General features: G+C 41.7%; 1 protein-coding gene across 1 annotated transcript in view; it reads right to left on the bottom strand.

The window, feature by feature from the left end:
• The window catches only part of LOC124040475 (catenin delta-2-like), an 890,284-nt gene that overhangs the window by 467,056 nt on the left and 417,067 nt on the right, over nt 1-6,161 (bottom strand). The gene's annotated exons all lie outside the window — the stretch shown is intronic.

Genomic DNA, 6,161 nt, shown 5'->3' with positions numbered 1-6,161 from the left:
GACTGGCCATCTCGGCAAAAAATATGATTTGACATTTGTTCAGGTACAGACTCCCACTGTACTTCTGGCTGTACAATTTTGATTGAGACATGTTGACTGATGTAAGTTCTGTTCAAGATCAAACATTCGTGAGCAACTATATTCATTGGGTTTGGCTCGTCGAACCCTGCTGCAGTCAGACAACAATGATTTACTGAAATTGCTGCTGGCCTGCTGCCGACGTCACTCACAATGCACGTTTGTAGCCAGGCACGTGCGTTGTGACTGAGTGTGTGACAGAGAAAATCGTTTTTGTGTCATTTAGAGGGAAAATGCATGCATTTTAACATTTGAGTCACTTTTCAAAAGTTGCTAAAAGTTTCAAATATATTTTTTTAAATAGCTAAATTTGTTGCTAGGTGCTGTTTGAAAAACAAGTTGCCAGGGTAGTCAGAAACATCCCTGTCCAGAACTCAGTTTGGAAGGTGTGGGCATACTTGAGAAATCTTGTAATAAATATATAAGACAAATTCTTCAATCACAAAACCAACTCATACCGAGAGGAAAGTTTTTCTGGAACATGCTTATTCCTGACATTGTCTGGAACAATGCATGGTTAAGACCTTACAAATACTGTATACCAAACAAAGTTAAGGAAGTGCACTTCAACATTTTACACAAGATATATCCATGTAATTCTATGATATCCAAATTTGTGGCAATTGATGATATCTGTGTTTTCTGTTAAAAAAGTTGTTGTTCTTTGAATGTAAATTTGTGTCAGAATTTTGGGAAAACCATGTCTACCATAGACGTCTCGTTGTGCATCGCCTCGACAAGAAGCAACAGCAAAACGATTCAAGACCAAGGGGTATCATCATCCTCTTCACTGCCAGATTCTACAGGGATGCTGTCTGGAAAGCTGCTAGGAAGAACGCCTTCCTTCAGAGCCATGGTATGCGTTTCGCCGAGCATCTCAGCCCGGAAGACATAGAAAGAAGGAACAAGTTGTGGCCAACGATCAAGATAGCACGAAGTGAGGGGAAGGCTGCTTACTTCGTCAGAGGACGAGGTTTCATCAACGGTTCAAAAATCCATATTCCTCCCTAAAATCTCACCAGAAGGAACAGGTTGATGGTTTCAGCTATGGTATTCTCATTGTCCTTATGTTGTTTACCTAACAGGCATCAGGTGACTATTTTAAAGGAATACTCAGGTATTTCAATTCATTAGTTTGTTCTTGTATGACCAGAATATCTATTTTGTTTACAAACTTACGAAGAAGATTGAAAGCTGTATTTAGTTTTTATGTATACAGTAACCAAGATACTGTTTTAAAGGGCATACAGGTCTGCTCTGACTTTACACGGGTATTGTTCTATTTAGTTATTAATACTTATTTCCAAGTGAAAAAGGTCTTAGGAACATTTATATGTAAAACATTTTTTATTCAATTATTTTATCATGTACTTAAAATAGTAGGTACCCTTTTATTTAAATTATTATTTTTTATTTTTTTCTCAGAATAGTTCCTGATTACACTAAAGAGGGTTTTTAGTCTCTCTTACTACAAGAACCCTTGTAGTAAGCTGGATAACGTCTAGCTCAAAGGTTATGGAATAAGCTATTTTCACTTTAAATTGACTTAAATGGTGCAGATTTCGGTTCCTTATCGTTTACGTTCACTGCTCCTACGTCTTTGACTCATCCTACTACAGTTTATACTTTTATATAATATTTCTTGTTTTGTCTATAGTTTCTCTTAATGCTAGGGGGTTACGAAACAATGTGAAGCGCAAGGCCTTATTTTTATTTACTGAACAATTTCGAACAGATGCCAACTTCTGGAGGTCACAGTGGGGCAACGATATTTGGCTTTCCCATGGATCTGAACGCTCTGCTGGTGTCATTACAATGAACAATACCTTTGGTGGTAATATTCTACACTCGGAATATGACCCCTTTGGTCACTTTATTTGTCTTGTGATCAGTTACAATGACATTACAGTCATTACTGTAAACTTCTACGGGTACAACACCAAACATGAGAATGATCAGTTGCAATGACATTACGCTCATTACTGTAAACTTCTACGGGTACAACACCAAACATGAGAATGATCAGTTGCAATGACATTACGCTCATTACTGTAAACTTCTACGGGTACAACACCAAACATGAGAATGATGAGTTGCTTGAAACTATAGAGAAACATATACTTCATTGGTTATCTACATTTCCCAATTCGTTATTATTGATAGGAGGGGACTTTAACATTACAATAGATGATACAACTGATAGATGGCCCCCAGGTAGGCCAACCAATCAGAGGTTGGGTTTAATACTTTTTATGGAATAGTATACTGATATATGGAGAGAGAGGTTTCCGGCCGACAGATCATTCACTTGGAGTCACAAAACAGGTTCCAGACAATCCAGAATAGATGTTTGGCTTATATCCAAATGTATTGATAGTGAGTGTGTTACTACAAATATTTGTACTCCTCTCCTCACAGATCATAGGGCTATTTACATTGATATCAAAATATTTACCGATACTAACCTTGTTAGAGCATCCTACTGGAAGCTAAATAGCTCATTATTAAATAATGATATAGTTAAATTTGAGGTTAAAGATCTGCTCTCACACTTTTGGGAAAGGGCTTGTGAAGAAAAAATCTTATTGCAAGAACTGGGTGCTCTTTAAATTTGAGGTGTCCAAATATCTTAGAAAATATGTTAGTCATCTTGCTAAGACCAGAAGAGCTGAGGAGGAAAAGGTGATCATTAAGATAACTTCCCTTTATCAGAGGTCCCCAGCCGACCTCTCGGGAAGGAGGAGATGGAACTAATTGAGTTACAAAAACAACTGGAAAATATATATAGATTAAAAGCAGAAGGAGCCTTTATTAGATCTAGGGACAAATGGATTGAGGAGGGAGAACAGAATTCATCCTATTTCTTTAGACATGAGAAATTTCACTCTAAAAATAACACTATCCATAAGTTAAACATTGATGGTGTTATTACAGATGACCAAAAATTAATCCCTAAATACTGTAGCAATTTTTAAAGAAAATTGTATAGCTCTACGTACTGTCAGGAATCCACAGATATGTTTTTTAACTCACTGAACTCACTGAATAATGTTCACTCTGTCAGTGATATAGAATCTAAACAGTGTGATGAACCCATCAAATATCTAAAGAACAATAAATCACCAGGTGTTGATGGAATTACATCAGAATTTTACAAATTATTTTCTGAACAAGTAGCTCCCTTCCTATTTTAAGTCTTTTTTAGAGAGTATTAAAAACAATATTCTCCCTCCTACAATGAGTCAGGGGTTAATAACACTGATACCTGTAAGCCTAAAAAAGAAGTGCTGCTCATCGATAACTGGCGTCCAATTTGTCTTCTTAATAATGACTATAAGATATTAGCCTTACTACTTGCAAAAATAATTAAAGAAGTCCTGGATGAAATCATTGATGAAACACAGTCTGGCTTCAGGAGGAACAGAAATATTTCTAACAATGTCAGACTAGTATTAGACATACTTGACTATTCAGACCTCGGACTGAGGATAGCTTAGCTTTTAGATTTTTATAATGCATTTGACACAGTAGAGCATTAGTTTCTCTCCCACTCCCTTGAGAGACTTGGCTTTGGGGATTTTGTCTGTAAGGCTATTAAGACTCTCTATGCAAATGGTCTATCAGATTGAAATATGGCAGCTCACCTAGATTTGAGTAAAAGAGAGGAATTAGGCAAGGTTGTCCTATCTCTCCTTACCTGTTTTTATTAATCACCCAACTTCTTGCAAATTCTTTAAATAATAGTCCTGTACAAGGTATTTCCATAGCTGGTAAAGAAATTATATTAGCCAGCTGGCTGATGATACTACACTTTCTCTGAAAGACGCTAACCAAATTCCCATATCGATCAATGTGATACAATCCTTTTCCAAAGCGTCTGGTCTATATCTTAACTGTCATGTTTTGTCATTTATTGTCTTGTCTTGTCCCTGTGCTTCCCATTCTGTTCGTTTCCCTCTGCTGGTCTTGTTGGGTTCTTTCCCTCTTTCTGTCCCTCTCTCTCCCCCTCCCTCTCTCACTCTCTCGCTCTCTCTTCTCTCTGTCGTTCCGTTCCTGCTCCCAGCTGTTCCTGTTCCCCTAATCAATCATTTGGTCTTCCCACACCTGTTCCCGATCCTTTCCCCTGATTAGAGTCCCTATTTCTTCCTTTGTGTTCCGTTCCTGTCCTGTCGGTTCCTTGTCTAGAATTCACCGTGCTGTGTTTGTGTATCGCCCTGTCGTGTCGTGTTTTCCTCAGATGCTGCGTGGTGAGCAGGTGTCTGAGTCTGTCTGGTTCAAGTGCCTTCCCGAGGCAACCTGCTGTTCACCTGCTGTTCAAGATCGAGTCTCCAGTTTGTCCTCGTCATTTCGAGTGAAAGTTGTGTTTTTTGTTTGTATTTACTTTACTGGATTAAAGACTCTGTTTTCGCCAAGTCGCTTTTGGGTCCTCTTTCACCTGCATGACAGAAGGAACCGACCAAGGAATGGACCCAGCGACTTCAGACGCTCGTTACACTGCCGTCAAGATCCAAGGAGCCATGCTCGGCAGACACGAGCAGGAATTGTCTGCTGCTCGCCATGCCGTGGAGAACCTGGCCGCTCAGGTTTCCGACCTCTCTGGACAGTTCCAGAGTCTACGTCTCGTGCCACCTGTTACTTCCTGGCCTGCCGAGCCTCCAGAACCTAGGGTTAATAACCCACCTTGCTACTCCGGGCAGCCCACTGAGTGCCGCTCCTTTCTCACGCAGTGTGAGATTGTGTTCTCTCTCCAACCCAACACATACTCTAGAGAGAGAGCTCGGGTTGCTTACGTCATTTCACTCCTTACTGGCCGGGCTCGAGAATGGGGCACAGCTATCTGGGAGGCAAGGGCTGATTGCTCTAACAAGTTCCAGAACTTTAAAGAGGAGATGATTCGGGTTTTTGACCGTTCAGTTTTTGGTAGGGAGGCTTCTAGGGCCCTGGCTTCCTTATGCCAAGGTGAACGGTCCATAACGGATTATTCTATTGAGTTTCGCACTCTTGCTGCCTCTAGTGAGTGGAACGAGCCGGCGCTGCTCGCTCGTTTTCTGGAGGGACTCCACGCAGTGGTTAAGGATGAGATTCTCTCCCGGGAGGTTCCTTCAGATGTGGACTCTTTGATTGCTCTCGCCATCCGCATAGAACGACGGGTAGATCTTCGTCACCGGGCTCGTGGAAGAGAGCTCGCATCAACGGTGTTTCCCTGCTCCGCATCGCAACCATCTCCCTCCTCTGGCTCAGAGTCTGAGCCCATGCAGCTGGGAGGGATTCGCATCTCGACTAAGGAGAGGGAACGGAGGATCACCAACCGCCTGTGCCTCTATTGCGGAGTTGCTGGACATTTTGTTAATTCATGTCCAGTAAAAGCCAGAGCTCATCTGTAAGCGGAGGGCTACAGGTGAGCGCAACTACTCAAGTCTCTCCATCAAAATCCTGTACTACTTTGTCGGTCCATCTACGCTGGACCGGTTCGGGTGCTACATGTAGTGCCTTGATAGACTCTGGGGCTGAGGGTTGTTTCATGGACGAAGCATGGGTTCGGAAACATGACATTCCTTTCAGAGAGTTAGAGAAGCCTACGCCCATGTTCGCCTTAGATGGTAGTCATCTTCCCAGTATCAGATTTGAGACACTACCTTTAACCCTCACAGTATCTGGTAACCACAGTGAGACTATTTCTTTTTTGATTTTTCGTTCACCGTTTACACCTGTTGTTTTGGGTCATCCCTGGCTAGTATGTCATAATCCTTCTATTAATTGGTCTAGTAATTCTATCCTATCCTGGAACGTTTCTTGTCATGTGAAGTGTTTAATGTCTGCCATCCCTCCCGTTTCTTCTGTCCCTACTTCTCAGGAGGAACCTGGCGATTTGACAGGAGTGCCGGAGGAATATCATGATCTGCGCACGGTCTTCAGTCGGTCCCGAGCCAACTCCCTTCCTCCTCACCGGTCGTATGATTGTAGTATTGATCTCCTTCCGGGGACCACTCCTCCTCGGGGTAGACTATACTCTCTGTCGGCTCCCGAACGTAAGGCTCTCGAGGATTATTTGTCTGTGTCTCTTGACGCCGGTACCATAGTGC

This window comes from Oncorhynchus gorbuscha, linkage group LG07 (genome assembly GCF_021184085.1).
Source record: "Oncorhynchus gorbuscha isolate QuinsamMale2020 ecotype Even-year linkage group LG07, OgorEven_v1.0, whole genome shotgun sequence".
NCBI classification, from domain to species: domain Eukaryota; kingdom Metazoa; phylum Chordata; class Actinopteri; order Salmoniformes; family Salmonidae; genus Oncorhynchus; species Oncorhynchus gorbuscha.
The sequence above is the reverse complement of the archived record's forward strand: the minus strand, read 5'-3'. Positions and strand labels throughout refer to the sequence as shown.